We start from the raw sequence: 17,425 nt of genomic DNA, 5'->3' as shown, positions 1-17,425 counted from the left end.
CCCACCCCGCTCCCACCCCGGAGGATGGTGGACGAACCCCGCACTGTGTTCCGCCGTGTTGCCGACGGGCGTGGCTCGCAAACCAGTTGCTGCTTAAAAACTGCCGTGTTGTTTATGGAGGTTCTGCAGGCTTGGCTTATTATACGTTTTTAATATTCCGTCAGGTTGCTCTGATTATTAGAGGCTGTTGGAAACGTCGGCAAGCAGCGCAGCTTTTGTGGAGAGAAGAGATACGACCATACTTAGGTTATGTCATCGGAACTCCTACACATCTGTTCTGATGAAAGCTAAAAGCCCGAAGGATTGGCTGATCCACTGAGGATTACACACAAATGCTGGAGAAACTCAGCAGCTGAGTATTACCACATGGTCGCCTTTTTTTTTATTATTGTTTTCGTTTTAAGCTTTGGCTGAGTTTTAATTACAGTTTCCAACTCATTACAATTAGTTTCCTGTTTATCAGCCCAGTAGTTCCTACTGGCTAGTTTTCGGAATGCTGTAGTTGTAGGTCATTGACTCCCTCATGTCTGCTTTACCATTCAGTTGGATGATGCCTGATCAACACACAAACCCAATGTAATGTTTTTATTCAATTTCTCCCAATACCTTTATATCATGCATGCCTAACTCTCACTTCCTGTCTTGAAAATCCACCGATAAACGCTGAAGGATTCCCCCCTTTTAAAAGCTTGGTATATTTCAATGAGTTCAGTCTTCATTGTTCTAAACTCAAAAATATAGGCCTTCCATAGCAATCATCCCAGCAATCACCTGGTAAAACTTGATGTGCCTGATCACAGGTTATCATTGCTTTGGAAGAGCTGTCCTGTACACAAAATTTTAAAAGTAAAATCGCTTTATAATCTCAGTAGAGTCACATGGGGCAGAAACAGGTCCTCAGAAGGTGTGTGTGCACATTTAAATGAGATAGGTCTCAGGGCCTGCTGCAAGTTTTACTTAACAGGACTCTAAAAGAGGCAGGTTCAGAAGTTGTTATTTAATAATTGATCTCCTGATTAATTAATTGATAGAGGGAATAGTAAGAATTAGGGAAGATCTCACAGTCTTTATGTGAGCTGGGGCAGTGTTAGAGTGGAGAGATGAGGCTTTGGCTCAAGAAGATTTGGCATGGAGTTTCAGGTAAAGTTCCTTTCCCATCGCACAGATAACCTAGTGGGAATGCCTGTGAGAGCAGTCATATGCTTCCCTTAAAGAATGTGGGATATCAGGGAGGCCTCCACCTATTTGAGGTGCATCCAGGTGCTGCTCCTTACAGGCCATACTGCAGAAATGAAACTGGATAAACTAAGAATCATTTGGATTGCTTAGGGTTAAAGAGAGGCAACCTCACCCAGGTTACAGGACGCAGGTGGCTGGGTGACCATCTGAGAGGAAAGAGAGGAGACAGTCAGTGTAAGGAACCCTTCCTCCTCAGTAATAGGTACACTAATCTGAATACTGTTGTGGGGGTGGGAGAGAGGGTGTTGCCCTACCAGGGAAAGACACAGTGGCCAAATCACCGGCACTGATTTCCCACATAGAAACGGGGGAAGAAGAGGACAGTGATTGGAGGGGTCATTGGCTAGGGAGACATTAGGAGATTCTGTAGATGAGAATAGAACTCCCAGGTGGTATGTCTCTCGGGTACCAGAGTCCGGGATGTCTTGAGAGAACCCAGAGCATTCATAAGGGAGAAGGTAAACAGCTAGAACTGATGGTGCACATTCCTACCAACAGCATATGTAGGATAGGGGATGAGATCCTGAGGAGTGAACAGAGGGAGTTAGGAAGGAAGGTGCTGAGGGGTGAACAGGGGGAGTTAGGAAGGAAGGTCCTGTGGAGTGAACAGAGGGAGTTAGGAAGGAAGGTCCTGAGGAGTGAACAGAGGGAGTTAGGAAGGAAGGTACTGTGGAGTGAACAGTTAGGAAGGAAGGTCCTGTGGAGTGAACAGAGGGAGTTAGGAAGGAAGGTCCTGTGGAGTGAACAGGGGGAGTTAGGAAGGAAGGTCCTGTGGAGTGAACAGAGGGAGTTAGGAAGGAAGGTCCTGTGGAGTGAACAGGGGGAGTTAGGAAGGAAGGTCCTGTGGAGTGAATAGAGGGAGTTAGGAAGGAAGGTGCTGAGGAGTGAACAGAGGGAGTTAGGAAGGAAGGTGCTGAGGAGTGAACAGAGGGAGTTAGGAAGGAAGGTCCTGAGGAGTGAACAGGGGGAGTTAGGAAGGAAGGTGCTGAGGAGTGAACAGAGGGAGTTAGGAAGGAAGGTGCTGTGGAGTGAACAGAGGGAGTTAGGAAGGAAGGTGCTGAGGAGTGAACAGGGGGAGTTAGGAAGGAAGGTGCTGAGGGGTGAACAGAGGGAGTTAGGAAGGAAGGTGCTGAGGAGTGAACAGAGGGAGTTAGGAAGGAAGGTCCTGTGGAGTGAATAGAGGGAGTTAGGAAGGAAGGTCCTGTGGAGTGAACAGGGGGAGTTAGGAAGGAAGGTGCTGAGGAGTGAACAGGGGGAGTTAGGAAGGAATGTCCTGTGGAGTGAACAGAGGGAGTTAGGAAGGAAGGTCCTGTGGAGTGAACAGAGGGAGTTAGGAAGGAAGGTCCTGTGGAGTGAACAGAGGGAGTTAGGAAGGAAGGTCCTGTGGAGTGAACAGGGGGAGTTAGGAAGGAAGGTCCTGTGGAGTGAATAGAGGGAGTTAGGAAGGAAGGTCCTGTGGAGTGAACAGGGGGAGTTAGGAAGGAAGGTCCTGTGGAGTGAACAGAGGGAGTTAGGAAGGAAGGTCCTGTGGAGTGAACAGAGGGAGTTAGGAAGGAAGGTGCTGTGAACAGAGGGAGTTAGGAAGGAAGGTGCTGAGGGGTGAACAGAGGGAGTTAGGAAGGAAGGTGCTGAGGAGTGAACAGAGGGAGTTAGGAAGGAAGGTCCTGTGGAGTGAACAGAGGGAGTTAGGAAGGAAGGAGCTGAGGGGTGAACAGAGGGAGTTAGGAAGGAAGGTCCTGCGGAGTGAACAGAGGGAGTTAGGAAGGAAGGTCCTGTGGAGTGAACAGGGGGAGTTAGGAAGGAAGGTGCTGTGGAGTGAATAGAGGGAGTTAGGAAGGAAGGTCCTGTGGAGTGAACAGAGGGAGTTAGGAAGGAAGGACCTGTGGAGTGAATAGAGGGAGTTAGGAAGGAAGGTGCTGAGGGGTGAACAGAGGGAGTTAGGAAGGAAGGTGCTGAGGGGTGAACAGAGGGAGTTAGGAAGGAAGGTGCTGAGGAGTGAACAGAGGGAGTTAGGAAGGAAGGTCCTGTGGAGTGAACAGGGGGAGTTAGGAAGGAAGGTGCTGAGGGGTGAACAGAGGGAGTTAGGAAGGAAGGTCCTGTGGAGTGAACAGGGGGAGTTAGGAAGGAAGGTGCTGAGGAGTGAACAGAGGGAGTTAGGAAGGAAGGTCCTGTGGAGTGAACAGGGGGAGTTAGGAAGGAAGGTCCTGAGGGGTGAACAGAGGGAGTTAGGAAGGAAGGTCCTGTGGAGTGAACAGAGGGAGTTAGGAAGGAAGGTCCTGTGGAGTGAATAGAGGGAGTTAGGAAGGAAGGTGCTGTGGAGTGAACAGGGGGAGTTAGGAAGGAAGGTCCTGTGGAGTGAACAGGGGGAGTTAGGAAGGAAGGTGCTGAGGAGTGAACAGAGGGAGTTAGGAAGGAAGGTCCTGTGGAGTGAACAGAGGGAGTTAGGAAGGAAGGTCCTGTGGAGTGAACAGGGGGAGTTAGGAAGGAAGGTCCTGTGGAGTGAACAGGGGGAGTTAGGAAGGAAGGTCCTGTGGAGTGAACAGAGGGAGTTAGGAAGGAAGGTCCTGTGGAGTGAACAGGGGGAGTTAGGAAGGAAGGTCCTGTGCAGTGAACAGAGGGAGTTAGGAAGGAAGGTCCTGTGGAGTGAACAGGGGGAGTTAGGAAGGAAGGTCCTGTGCAGTGAACAGGGGGAGTTAGGAAGGAAGGTCCTGTGGAGTGAACAGGGGGAGTTAGGAAGGAAGGTCCTGTGGAGTGAACAGAGGGAGTTAGGAAGGAAGGTGCTGTGGAGTGAATAGAGGGAGTTAGGAAGGAAGGTCCTGTGGAGTGAACAGGGGGAGTTAGGAAGGAAGGTCCTCTGCAGTGAACAGAGGGAGTTAGGAAGGAAGGTCCTGTGGAGTGAACAGGGGGAGTTAGGAAGGAAGGTCCTGTGGAGTGAACAGGGGGAGTTAGGAAGGAAGGTCCTGTGGAGTGAACAGGGGGAGTTAGGAAGGAAGGTCCTGTGGAGTGAACAGGGGGAGTTAGGAAGGAAGGTGCTGAGGAGTGAACAGGGGGAGTTAGGAAGGAAGGTCCTGTGCAGTGAACAGAGGGAGTTAGGAAGGAAGGTGCTGAGGAGTGAACAGAGGGAGTTAGGAAGGAAGGTCCTGTGGAGTGAACAGAGGGAGTTAGGAAGGAAGGTCCTGTGGAGTGAACAGGGGGAGTTAGGAAGGAAGGTCCTGTGGAGTGAATAGAGGGAGTTAGGAAGGAAGGTCCTGTGGAGTGAACAGAGGGAGTTAGGAAGGAAGGTGCTGAGGAGTGAATAGGGGGAGTTAGGAAGGAAGGTCCTGTGGAGTGAACAGGGGGAGTTAGGAAGGAAGGTGCTGTGGAGTGAATAGAGGGAGTTAGGAAGGAAGGTGCTGTGGAGTGAATAGGGGGAGTTAGGACGGAAGGTCCTGTGGAGTGAATAGGGGGAGTTAGGAAGGAAGGTCCTGTGGAGTGAACAGAGGGAGTTAGGAAGGAAGGTCCTGTGGAGTGAATAGGGGGAGTTAGGAAGGAAGGTCCTGTGGAGTGAACAGAGGGAGTTAGGAAGGAAGGTCCTGTGGAGTGAACAGAGGGAGTTAGGAAGGAAGGTCCTGTGGAGTGAATAGGGGGAGTTAGGAAGGAAGGTCCTGTGGAGTGAACAGAGGGAGTTAGGAAGGAAGGTCCTGTGGAGTAAACAGGGGGAGATAGGAAGGAAGGTCCTGTGGAGTGAACAGAGGGAGTTAGGAAGGAAGGTCCTGTGGAGTGAATAGAGGGAGTTAGGAAGGAAGGTCCTGTGGAGTGAACAGGGGGAGTTAGGAAGGAAGGTCCTGTGGAGTGAATAGAGGGAGTTAGGAAGGAAGGTCCTGTGGAGTGAACAGGGGGAGTTAGGAAGGAAGGTCCTGTGGAGTGAACAGGGGGAGTTAGGAAGGAAGGTCCTGTGGAGTGAATAGAGGGAGTTAGGAAGGAAGGTGCTGAGGAGTGAATAGAGGGAGTTAGGAAGGAAGGTCCTGTGGAGTGAACAGGGGGAGTTAGGAAGGAAGGTCCTGTGGAGTGAACAGAGGGAGTTAGGAAGGAAGGTCCTGTGGAGTGAACAGGGGGAGTTAGGAAGGAAGGTGCTGTGGAGTGAATAGAGGGAGTTAGGAAGGAATGTCCTGTGGAGTGAACAGAGGGAGTTAGGAAGGAAGGTGCTGAGGAGTGAACAGAGGGAGTTAGGAAGGAAGGTCCTGAGGAGTGAACAGAGGGAGTTAGGAAGGAAGGTCCTGTGGAGTGAACAGAGGGAGTTAGGAAGGAAGGTGCTGAGGAGTGAATAGAGGGAGTTAGGAAGGACGGTCCTGAGGAGTGAACAGAGGGAGTTAGGAAGGACGGTCCTGTGGAGTGAACAGGGGGAGTTAGGAAGGAAGGTGCTGAGGAGTGAATAGAGGGAGTTAGGAAGGAAGGTCCTGTGGAGTGAACAGGGGGAGTTAGGAAGGAAGGTCCTGTGGAGTGAACAGAGGGAGTTAGGAAGGAAGGTCCTGTGGAGTGAATAGGGGGAGTTAGGAAGGAAGGTCCTGTGGAGTGAACAGGGGGAGTTAGGAAGGAAGGTGCTGAGGGGTGAACAGAGGGAGTTAGGAAGGAAGGTCCTGAGGAGTGAACAGAGGGAGTTAGGAAGGAAGGTCCTGTGGAGTGAACAGGGGGAGTTAGGAAGGAAGGTCCTGTGGAGTGAACAGGGGGAGTTAGGAAGGAAGGTCCTGTGGAGTGAACAGGGGGAGTTGGGAAGGAAGGTCCTGAGGAGTGAACAGGGGGAGTTAGGAAGGAAGGTGCTGAGGAGTGAACAGGGGGAGTTAGGAAGGAAGGTGCTGAGGAGTGAACAGGGGGAGTTAGGAAGGAAGGTCCTGTGGAGTGAACAGAGGGAGTTAGGAAGGAAGGTTTTGAGGAGTGAACAGGGGGAGTTAGGAAGGAAGGTCCTGTGGAGTGAACAGGGGGAGTTAGGAAGGAAGGTCCTGAGGAGTGAACAGGGGGAGTTAGGAAGGAAGGTCCTGTGGAGTGAACAGGGGGAGTTAGGAAGGAAGGTCCTGAGGAGTGAACAGGGGGAGTTAGGAAGGAATGTCCTGAGGAGTGAACAGGGGGAGTTAGGAAGGAAGGTCCTGTGGAGTGAACAGGGGGAGTTAGGAAGGAAGGTGCTGAGGAGTGAACAGGGGGAGTTAGGAAGGAAGGTGCTGAGGAGTGAACAGGGGGAGTTAGGAAGGAAGGTCCTGTGGAGTGAACAGGGGGAGTTAGGAAGGAAGGTGCTGAGGAGTGAACAGAGGGAGTTAGGAAGGCAGGTCCTGTGGAGTGAACAGGGGGAGTTAGGAAGGAATGTCCTGTGGAGTGAACAGAGGGAGTTAGGAAGGAAGGTCCTGTGGAGTGAATAGAGGGAGTTAGGAAGGAAGGTCCTGTGGAGTGAACAGAGGGAGTTAGGAAGGAAGGTCCTGTGGAGTGAACAGGGGGAGTTAGGAAGGAAGGTGCTGAGGAGTGAATAGAGGGAGTTAGGAAGGAAGGTCCTGTGGAGTGAACAGAGGGAGTTAGGAAGGAAGGTCCTGTGGAGTGAACAGGGGGAGTTAGGAAGGAAGGTGCTGAGGAGTGAATAGGGGGAGTTAGGAAGGAAGGTCCTGTGGAGTGAACAGGGGGAGTTAGGAAGGAAGGTCCTGTGGAGTGAACAGGGGGAGTTAGGAAGGAAGGTCCTGTGGAGTGAACAGGGGGAGTTAGGAAGGAAGGTCCTGTGGAGTGAACAGGGGGAGTTAGGAAGGAAGGTGCTGAGGAGTGAACAGGGGGAGTTAGGAAGGAAGGTGCTGAGGAGTGAATAGGGGGAGTTAGGAAGGAAGGTCCTGTGGAGTGAACAGAGGGAGTTAGGAAGGAAGGTCCTGTGGAGTGAACAGGGGGAGTTAGGAAGGAAGGTCCTGTGGAGTGAATAGAGGGAGTTAGGAAGGAAGGTCCTGTGGAGTGAACAGAGGGAGTTAGGAAGGAAGGTGCTGAGGAGTGAATAGGGGGAGTTAGGAAGGAAGGTCCTGTGGAGTGAACAGAGGGAGTTAGGAAGGAAGGTCCTGTGGAATGAATAGGGGGAGTTAGGACGGAAGGTCCTGTGGAGTGAATAGGGGGAGTTAGGAAGGAAGGTCCTGTGGAGTGAACAGAGGGAGTTAGGAAGGAAGGTCCTGTGGAGTGAATAGGGGGAGTTAGGACGGAAGGTCCTGTGGAGTGAATAGAGGGAGTTAGGAAGGAAGGTCCTGTGGAGTGAACAGAGGGAGTTAGGAAGGAAGGTCCTGTGGAGTGAACAGGGGGAGTTAGGAAGGAAGGTCCTGTGGAGTGAACAGGGGGAGTTAGGAAGGAAGGTCCTGTGGAGTGAACAGGGGGAGTTAGGAAGGAAGGTCCTGTGGAGTGAACAGGGGGAGTTAGGAAGGAAGGTGCTGTGGAGTGAACAGGGGGAGTTAGGAAGGAAGGTGCTGAGGAGTGAATAGAGGGAGTTAGGAAGGAATGTCCTGTGGAGTGAACAGAGGGAGTTAGGAAGGAAGGTCCTGTGGAGTGAACAGAGGGAGTTAGGAAGGAAGGTCCTGTGGAGTGAACAGAGGGAGTTAGGAAGGAAGGTCCTGTGGAGTGAACAGGGGGAGTTAGGAAGGAAGGTCCTGTGGAGTGAACAGGGGGAGTTAGGAAGGAAGGTCCTGTGGAGTGAACAGAGGGAGTTAGGAAGGAAGGTCCTGTGGAGTGAACAGAGGGAGTTAGGAAGGAAGGTCCTGTGGAGTGAACAGGGGGAGTTAGGAAGGAAGGTCCTGTGGAGTGAACAGGGGGAGTTAGGAAGGAAGGTCCTGTGGAGTGAACAGGGGGAGTTAGGAAGGAAGGTCCTGTGGAGTGAACAGGGGGAGTTAGGAAGGAAGGTGCTGTGGAGTGAATAGAGGGAGTTAGGAAGGAAGGTGCTGAGGAGTGAATAGAGGGAGTTAGGAAGGACGGTCCTGAGGAGTGAACAGAGGGAGTTAGGAACGAAGGTCCTGTGGAGTGAACAGAGGGAGTTAGGAAGGAAGGTGCTGAGGGGTGAACAGAGGGAGTTAGGAAGGAAGGTCCTGAGGAGTGAACAGGGGGAGTTAGGAAGGAAGGTCCTGTGGAGTGAATAGAGGGAGTTAGGAAGGAAGGTCCTGTGGAGTGAACAGGGGGACTTAGGAAGGAAGGTCCTGAGGAGTGAACAGGGGGAGTTAGGAAGGAAGGTGCTGAGGAGTGAACAGGGGGAGTTAGGAAGGAAGGTCCTGTGGAGTGAACAGGGGGAGTTAGGAAGGAAGGTGCTGAGGAGTGTACAGAGGGAGTTAGGAAGGAAGGTCCTGTGGAGTGAACAGGGGGAGTTAGGAAGGAAGGTCCTGAGGAGTGAACAGGGGGAGTTAGGAAGGAAGGTCCTGTGGAGTGAACAGGGGGAGTTAGGAAGGAAGGTGCTGAGGAGTGAATAGAGGGAGTTAGGAAGGAAGGTCCTGTGGAGTGAACAGAGGGAGTTAGGAAGGAAAGTGCTGAGGAGTGAATAGAGGGAGTTAGGAAGGAAGGTCCTGTGGAGTGAATAGAGGGAGTTAGGAAGGAAGGTCCTGTGGAGTGAATAGAGGGAGTTAGGAAGGAAGGTGCTGAGGAGTGAACAGGGGGAGTTAGGAAGGAAGGTCCTGTGGAGTGAACAGGGGGAGTTAGGAAGGAAGGTGCTGAGGAGTGAATAGAGGGAGTTAGGAAGGAAGGTCCTGTGGAGTGAACAGAGGGAGTTAGGAAGGAAGGTCCTGTGGAGTGAACAGGGGGAGTTAGCAAGGAAGGTCCTGTGGAGTGAACAGAGGGAGTTAGGAAGGAAGGTCCTGTGGAGTGAACAGAGGGAGTTAGGAAGGAAGGTCCTGTGGAGTGAACAGGGGGAGTTAGGAAGGAAGGTCCTGTGGAGTGAACAGGGGGAGTTAGGAAGGAAGGTGCTGAGGAGTGAATAGAGGGAGTTAGGAAGGAAGGTCCTGTGGAGTGAACAGAGGGAGTTAGGAAGGAAGGTCCTGTGGAGTGAACAGGGGGAGTTAGGAAGGAAGGTCCTGTGGAGTGAATAGAGGGAGTTAGGAAGGAATGTCCTGTGGAGTGAACAGAGGGAGTTAGGAAGGAAGGTGCTGAGGAGTGAACAGAGGGAGTTAGGAAGGAAGGTCCTGAGGAGTGAACAGAGGGAGTTAGGAAGGAAGGTCCTGTGGAGTGAACAGAGGGAGTTAGGAAGGAAGGTGCTGAGGAGTGAATAGAGGGAGTTAGGAAGGACGGTCCTGAGGAGTGAACAGAGGGAGTTAGGAAGGACGGTCCTGTGGAGTGAACAGGGGGAGTTAGGAAGGAAGGTGCTGAGGAGTGAATAGAGGGAGTTAGGAAGGAAGGTCCTGTGGAGTGAACAGGGGGAGTTAGGAAGGAAGGTCCTGTGGAGTGAACAGAGGGAGTTAGGAAGGAAGGTCCTGTGGAGTGAATAGGGGGAGTTAGGAAGGAAGGTCCTGTGGAGTGAACAGGGGGAGTTAGGAAGGAAGGTGCTGAGGGGTGAACAGAGGGAGTTAGGAAGGAAGGTCCTGAGGAGTGAACAGAGGGAGTTAGGAAGGAAGGTCCTGTGGAGTGAACAGGGGGAGTTAGGAAGGAAGGTCCTGTGGAGTGAACAGGGGGAGTTAGGAAGGAAGGTCCTGTGGAGTGAACAGGGGGAGTTGGGAAGGAAGGTCCTGAGGAGTGAACAGGGGGAGTTAGGAAGGAAGGTGCTGAGGAGTGAACAGGGGGAGTTAGGAAGGAAGGTGCTGAGGAGTGAACAGGGGGAGTTAGGAAGGAAGGTCCTGTGGAGTGAACAGAGGGAGTTAGGAAGGAAGGTTTTGAGGAGTGAACAGGGGGAGTTAGGAAGGAAGGTCCTGTGGAGTGAACAGGGGGAGTTAGGAAGGAAGGTCCTGAGGAGTGAACAGGGGGAGTTAGGAAGGAAGGTCCTGTGGAGTGAACAGGGGGAGTTAGGAAGGAAGGTCCTGAGGAGTGAACAGGGGGAGTTAGGAAGGAATGTCCTGAGGAGTGAACAGGGGGAGTTAGGAAGGAAGGTCCTGTGGAGTGAACAGGGGGAGTTAGGAAGGAAGGTGCTGAGGAGTGAACAGGGGGAGTTAGGAAGGAAGGTGCTGAGGAGTGAACAGGGGGAGTTAGGAAGGAAGGTCCTGTGGAGTGAACAGGGGGAGTTAGGAAGGAAGGTGCTGAGGAGTGAACAGAGGGAGTTAGGAAGGCAGGTCCTGTGGAGTGAACAGGGGGAGTTAGGAAGGAATGTCCTGTGGAGTGAACAGAGGGAGTTAGGAAGGAAGGTCCTGTGGAGTGAATAGAGGGAGTTAGGAAGGAAGGTCCTGTGGAGTGAACAGAGGGAGTTAGGAAGGAAGGTCCTGTGGAGTGAACAGGGGGAGTTAGGAAGGAAGGTGCTGAGGAGTGAATAGAGGGAGTTAGGAAGGAAGGTCCTGTGGAGTGAACAGAGGGAGTTAGGAAGGAAGGTCCTGTGGAGTGAACAGGGGGAGTTAGGAAGGAAGGTGCTGAGGAGTGAATAGGGGGAGTTAGGAAGGAAGGTCCTGTGGAGTGAACAGGGGGAGTTAGGAAGGAAGGTCCTGTGGAGTGAACAGGGGGAGTTAGGAAGGAAGGTCCTGTGGAGTGAACAGGGGGAGTTAGGAAGGAAGGTCCTGTGGAGTGAACAGGGGGAGTTAGGAAGGAAGGTGCTGAGGAGTGAACAGGGGGAGTTAGGAAGGAAGGTGCTGAGGAGTGAATAGGGGGAGTTAGGAAGGAAGGTCCTGTGGAGTGAACAGAGGGAGTTAGGAAGGAAGGTCCTGTGGAGTGAACAGGGGGAGTTAGGAAGGAAGGTCCTGTGGAGTGAATAGAGGGAGTTAGGAAGGAAGGTCCTGTGGAGTGAACAGAGGGAGTTAGGAAGGAAGGTGCTGAGGAGTGAATAGGGGGAGTTAGGAAGGAAGGTCCTGTGGAGTGAACAGAGGGAGTTAGGAAGGAAGGTCCTGTGGAATGAATAGGGGGAGTTAGGACGGAAGGTCCTGTGGAGTGAATAGGGGGAGTTAGGAAGGAAGGTCCTGTGGAGTGAACAGAGGGAGTTAGGAAGGAAGGTCCTGTGGAGTGAATAGGGGGAGTTAGGACGGAAGGTCCTGTGGAGTGAATAGAGGGAGTTAGGAAGGAAGGTCCTGTGGAGTGAACAGAGGGAGTTAGGAAGGAAGGTCCTGTGGAGTGAACAGGGGGAGTTAGGAAGGAAGGTCCTGTGGAGTGAACAGGGGGAGTTAGGAAGGAAGGTCCTGTGGAGTGAACAGGGGGAGTTAGGAAGGAAGGTCCTGTGGAGTGAACAGGGGGAGTTAGGAAGGAAGGTGCTGTGGAGTGAACAGGGGGAGTTAGGAAGGAAGGTGCTGAGGAGTGAATAGAGGGAGTTAGGAAGGAATGTCCTGTGGAGTGAACAGAGGGAGTTAGGAAGGAAGGTCCTGTGGAGTGAACAGAGGGAGTTAGGAAGGAAGGTCCTGTGGAGTGAACAGAGGGAGTTAGGAAGGAAGGTCCTGTGGAGTGAACAGGGGGAGTTAGGAAGGAAGGTCCTGTGGAGTGAACAGGGGGAGTTAGGAAGGAAGGTCCTGTGGAGTGAACAGAGGGAGTTAGGAAGGAAGGTCCTGTGGAGTGAACAGAGGGAGTTAGGAAGGAAGGTCCTGTGGAGTGAACAGGGGGAGTTAGGAAGGAAGGTCCTGTGGAGTGAACAGGGGGAGTTAGGAAGGAAGGTCCTGTGGAGTGAACAGGGGGAGTTAGGAAGGAAGGTCCTGTGGAGTGAACAGGGGGAGTTAGGAAGGAAGGTGCTGTGGAGTGAATAGAGGGAGTTAGGAAGGAAGGTGCTGAGGAGTGAATAGAGGGAGTTAGGAAGGACGGTCCTGAGGAGTGAACAGAGGGAGTTAGGAACGAAGGTCCTGTGGAGTGAACAGAGGGAGTTAGGAAGGAAGGTGCTGAGGGGTGAACAGAGGGAGTTAGGAAGGAAGGTCCTGAGGAGTGAACAGGGGGAGTTAGGAAGGAAGGTCCTGTGGAGTGAATAGAGGGAGTTAGGAAGGAAGGTCCTGTGGAGTGAACAGGGGGACTTAGGAAGGAAGGTCCTGAGGAGTGAACAGGGGGAGTTAGGAAGGAAGGTGCTGAGGAGTGAACAGGGGGAGTTAGGAAGGAAGGTCCTGTGGAGTGAACAGGGGGAGTTAGGAAGGAAGGTGCTGAGGAGTGTACAGAGGGAGTTAGGAAGGAAGGTCCTGTGGAGTGAACAGGGGGAGTTAGGAAGGAAGGTCCTGAGGAGTGAACAGGGGGAGTTAGGAAGGAAGGTCCTGTGGAGTGAACAGGGGGAGTTAGGAAGGAAGGTGCTGAGGAGTGAATAGAGGGAGTTAGGAAGGAAGGTCCTGTGGAGTGAACAGAGGGAGTTAGGAAGGAAAGTGCTGAGGAGTGAATAGAGGGAGTTAGGAAGGAAGGTCCTGTGGAGTGAATAGAGGGAGTTAGGAAGGAAGGTCCTGTGGAGTGAATAGAGGGAGTTAGGAAGGAAGGTGCTGAGGAGTGAACAGGGGGAGTTAGGAAGGAAGGTCCTGTGGAGTGAACAGGGGGAGTTAGGAAGGAAGGTGCTGAGGAGTGAATAGAGGGAGTTAGGAAGGAAGGTCCTGTGGAGTGAACAGAGGGAGTTAGGAAGGAAGGTCCTGTGGAGTGAACAGGGGGAGTTAGCAAGGAAGGTCCTGTGGAGTGAACAGAGGGAGTTAGGAAGGAAGGTCCTGTGGAGTGAACAGAGGGAGTTAGGAAGGAAGGTCCTGTGGAGTGAACAGGGGGAGTTAGGAAGGAAGGTCCTGTGGAGTGAACAGGGGGAGTTAGGAAGGAAGGTGCTGAGGAGTGAATAGAGGGAGTTAGGAAGGAAGGTCCTGTGGAGTGAACAGAGGGAGTTAGGAAGGAAGGTCCTGTGGAGTGAACAGGGGGAGTTAGCAAGGAAGGTCCTGTGGAGTGAACAGGGGGAGTTAGGAAGGAAGGTCCTGTGGAGTGAACAGGGGGAGTTAGGAAGGAAGGTCCTGTGGAGTGAACAGAGGGAGTTAGGAAGGAAGGTCCTGTGGAGTGAACAGAGGGAGTTAGGAAGGAAGGTCCTGTGGAGTGAACAGGGGGAGTTAGGAAGGAAGGTCCTGTGGAGTGAACAGGGGGAGTTAGGAAGGAAGGTCCTGTGGAGTGAACAGGGGGAGTTAGGAAGGAAGGTCCTGTGGAGTGAACAGGGGGAGTTAGGAAGGAAGGTGCTGTGGAGTGAATAGAGGGAGTTAGGAAGGAAGGTGCTGAGGAGTGAATAGAGGGAGTTAGGAAGGACGGTCCTGAGGAGTGAACAGAGGGAGTTAGGAACGAAGGTCCTGTGGAGTGAACAGAGGGAGTTAGGAAGGAAGGTGCTGAGGGGTGAACAGAGGGAGTTAGGAAGGAAGGTCCTGAGGAGTGAACAGGGGGAGTTAGGAAGGAAGGTCCTGTGGAGTGAATAGAGGGAGTTAGGAAGGAAGGTCCTGTGGAGTGAACAGGGGGACTTAGGAAGGAAGGTCCTGAGGAGTGAACAGGGGGAGTTAGGAAGGAAGGTGCTGAGGAGTGAACAGGGGGAGTTAGGAAGGAAGGTCCTGTGGAGTGAACAGGGGGAGTTAGGAAGGAAGGTGCTGAGGAGTGTACAGAGGGAGTTAGGAAGGAAGGTCCTGTGGAGTGAACAGGGGGAGTTAGGAAGGAAGGTCCTGAGGAGTGAACAGGGGGAGTTAGGAAGGAAGGTCCTGTGGAGTGAACAGGGGGAGTTAGGAAGGAAGGTGCTGAGGAGTGAATAGAGGGAGTTAGGAAGGAAGGTCCTGTGGAGTGAACAGAGGGAGTTAGGAAGGAAAGTGCTGAGGAGTGAATAGAGGGAGTTAGGAAGGAAGGTCCTGTGGAGTGAATAGAGGGAGTTAGGAAGGAAGGTCCTGTGGAGTGAATAGAGGGAGTTAGGAAGGAAGGTGCTGAGGAGTGAACAGGGGGAGTTAGGAAGGAAGGTCCTGTGGAGTGAACAGGGGGAGTTAGGAAGGAAGGTGCTGAGGAGTGAATAGAGGGAGTTAGGAAGGAAGGTCCTGTGGAGTGAACAGAGGGAGTTAGGAAGGAAGGTCCTGTGGAGTGAACAGGGGGAGTTAGCAAGGAAGGTCCTGTGGAGTGAACAGAGGGAGTTAGGAAGGAAGGTCCTGTGGAGTGAACAGAGGGAGTTAGGAAGGAAGGTCCTGTGGAGTGAACAGGGGGAGTTAGGAAGGAAGGTCCTGTGGAGTGAACAGGGGGAGTTAGGAAGGAAGGTGCTGAGGAGTGAATAGAGGGAGTTAGGAAGGAAGGTCCTGTGGAGTGAACAGAGGGAGTTAGGAAGGAAGGTCCTGTGGAGTGAACAGGGGGAGTTAGCAAGGAAGGTCCTGTGGAGTGAACAGAGGGAGTTAGGAAGGAAGGTCCTGTGGAGTGAACAGAGGGAGTTAGGAAGGAAGGTCCTGTGGAGTGAACAGAGGGAGTTAAGAAGGAAGGTCCTGTGGAGTGAACAGAGGGAGTTAGGAAGGAAGGTCCTGTGGAGTGAACAGAGGGAGTTTTGAAGGAAGGTGCTGAGGAGTGAACAGAGGGAGTTAGGAAGGAAGGTCCTGTGGAGTGAACAGGGGGAGTTAGGAAGGAAGGTCCTGAGGAGTGAATAGAGGGAGTTAGGAAGGAAGGTCCTGTGGAGTGAACAGAGGGAGTTAGGAAGGAAGGTCCTGTGGAGTGAACAGGGGGAGTTAGGAAGGAAGGTGCTGAGGAGTGAACAGGGGGAGTTAGGAAGGAAGGTGCTGAGGAGTGAACAGAGGGAGTTAGGAAGGAAGGTGCTGAGGAGTGAACAGGGGGAGTTAGGAAGGAAGGTGCTGAGGAGTGAACAGGGGGAGTTAGGAAGGAAGGTCCTGTGGAGTGAACAGGGGGAGTTAGGAAGGAAGGTGCTGTGGAGTGAACAGAGGGAGTTAGGAAGGAAGGTCCTGTGGAGTGAATAGGGGGAGTTAGGAAGGAAGGTCCTGAGGAGTGAACAGGGGGAGTTAGGAAGGAAGGTCCTGTGGAGTGAACAGAGGGAGTTAGGAAGGAAGGTCCTGTGGAGTGAACAGAGGGAGTTAGGAAGGAAGGTGCTGTGGAGTGAACAGAGGGAGTTAGGAAGGAAGGTGCTGTGGAGTGAACAGAGGGAGTTAGGAAGGAAGGTGCTGAGGAGTGAACAGAGGGAGTTAGGAAGGAAGGTCCTGAGGAGTGAACAGGGGGAGTTAGGAAGGAAGGTCCTGTGGAGTGAACAGAGGGAGTTAGGAAGGAAGGTCCTGTGGAGTGAATAGAGGGAGTTAGGAAGGAAGGTGCTGAGGAGTGAACAGGGGGAGTTAGGAAGGAAGGTCCTGTGGAGTGAACAGGGGGAGTTAGGAAGGAAGGTGCTGAGGAGTGAATAGAGGGAGTTAGGAAGGAAGGTCCTGTGGAGTGAACAGAGGGAGTTAGGAAGGAAGGTCCTGTGGAGTGAACAGGGGGAGTTAGCAAGGAAGGTCCTGTGGAGTGAACAGGGGGAGTTAGGAAGGAAGGTCCTGTGGAGTGAACAAAGGGAGTTAGGAAGGAAGGTCCTGTGGAGTGAACAGGGGGAGTTAAGAAGGAAGGTCCTGTGGAGTGAACAGGGGGAGTTAGGAAGGAAGGTCCTGTGGAGTGAACAGAGGGAGTTTTGAAGGAAGGTGCTGAGGAGTGAACAGAGGGAGTTAGGAAGGAAGGTGCTGAGGAGTGAACAGAGGGAGTTAGGAAGGAAGGTCCTGTGGAGTGAACAGGGGGAGTTAGGAAGGAAGGTCCTGAGGAGTGAATAGAGGGAGTTAGGAAGGAAGGTCCTGTGGAGTGAATAGAGGGAGTTAGGAAGGAAGGTCCTGTGGAGTGAACAGGGGGAGTTAGGAAGGAAGGTCCTGTGGAGTGAACAGGGGGAGTTAGGAAGGAAGGTGCTGAGGAGTGAACAGAGGGAGTTAGGAAGGAAGGTGCTGAGGAGTGAACAGGGGGAGTTAGGAAGGAAGGTCCTGAGGAGTGAACAGAGGGAGTTAGGAAGGAAGGTGCTGAGGAGTGAACAGGGGGAGTTAGGAAGGAAGGTCCTGTGGAGTGAACAGGGGGAGTTAGGAAGGAAGGTGCTGTGGAGTGAACAGAGGGAGTTAGGAAGGAAGGTCCTGTGGAGTGAATAGGGGGAGTTAGGAAGGAAGGTCCTGAGGAGTGAACAGGGGGAGTTAGGAAGGAAGGTCCTGTGGAGTGAACAGAGGGAGTTAGGAAGGAAGGTCCTGTGGAGTGAACAGAGGGAGTTAGGAAGGAAGGTCCTGTGGAGTGAACAGAGGGAGTTAGGAAGGAAGGTGCTGTGGAGTGAACAGAGGGAGTTAGGAAGGAAGGTGCTGAGGAGTGAACAGAGGGAGTTAGGAAGGAAGGTCCTGAGGAGTGAACAGGGGGAGTTAGGAAGGAAGGTCCTGTGGAGTGAACAGAGGGAGTTAGGAAGGAAGGTGCTGAGGAGTGAACAGGGGGAGTTAGGAAGGAAGGTCCTGTGGAGTGAATAGAGGGAGTTAGGAAGGAAGGTGCTGAGGAGTGAACAGGGGGAGTTAGGAAGGAAGGTCCTGTGGAGTGAACAGAGGGAGTTAGGAAGGAAGGTGCTGAGGAGTGAACAGGGGGAGTTAGGAAGGATGGTCCTGAGGAGTGAACAGAGGGAGTTAGGAAGGAAGGTCCTGTGGAGTGAACAGGGGGAGTTAGGAAGGAAGGTGCTGTGGAGTGAATAGAGGGAGTTAGGAAGGAAGGTCCTGTGGAGTGAACAGAGGGAGTTAGGAAGGAAGGTGCTGTGGAGTGAATTGAGGGAGTTAGGAAGGAAGGTCCTGTGGAGTGAACAGGGGGAGTTAGGAAGGAAGGTGCTGAGGGGTGAACAGAGGGAGTTAGGAAGGAAGGTGCTGAGGAGTGAATAGAGGGAGTTAGGAAGGAAGGTGCTGTGGAGTGAACAGAGGGAGTTAGGAAGGAAGGTGCTGAGGAGTGAATAGAGGGAGTTAGGAAGGAAGGTGCTGTGGAGTGAACAGAGGGAGTTAGGAAGGAAGGTGCTGAGGGGTGAACAGAGGGAGTTAGGAAGGAAGGTCCTGTGGAGTGAATAGAGGGAGTTATAAGGAAGGTGCTGTGGAGTGAACAGAGGGAGTTAGGAAGGAAGGTGCTGTGGAGTGAATAG

This window comes from Hypanus sabinus, chromosome 6 (assembly GCF_030144855.1).
Source record: "Hypanus sabinus isolate sHypSab1 chromosome 6, sHypSab1.hap1, whole genome shotgun sequence".
Classification (NCBI taxonomy): domain Eukaryota; kingdom Metazoa; phylum Chordata; class Chondrichthyes; order Myliobatiformes; family Dasyatidae; genus Hypanus; species Hypanus sabinus.
Note: the sequence above shows the minus strand (reverse complement) of the source record.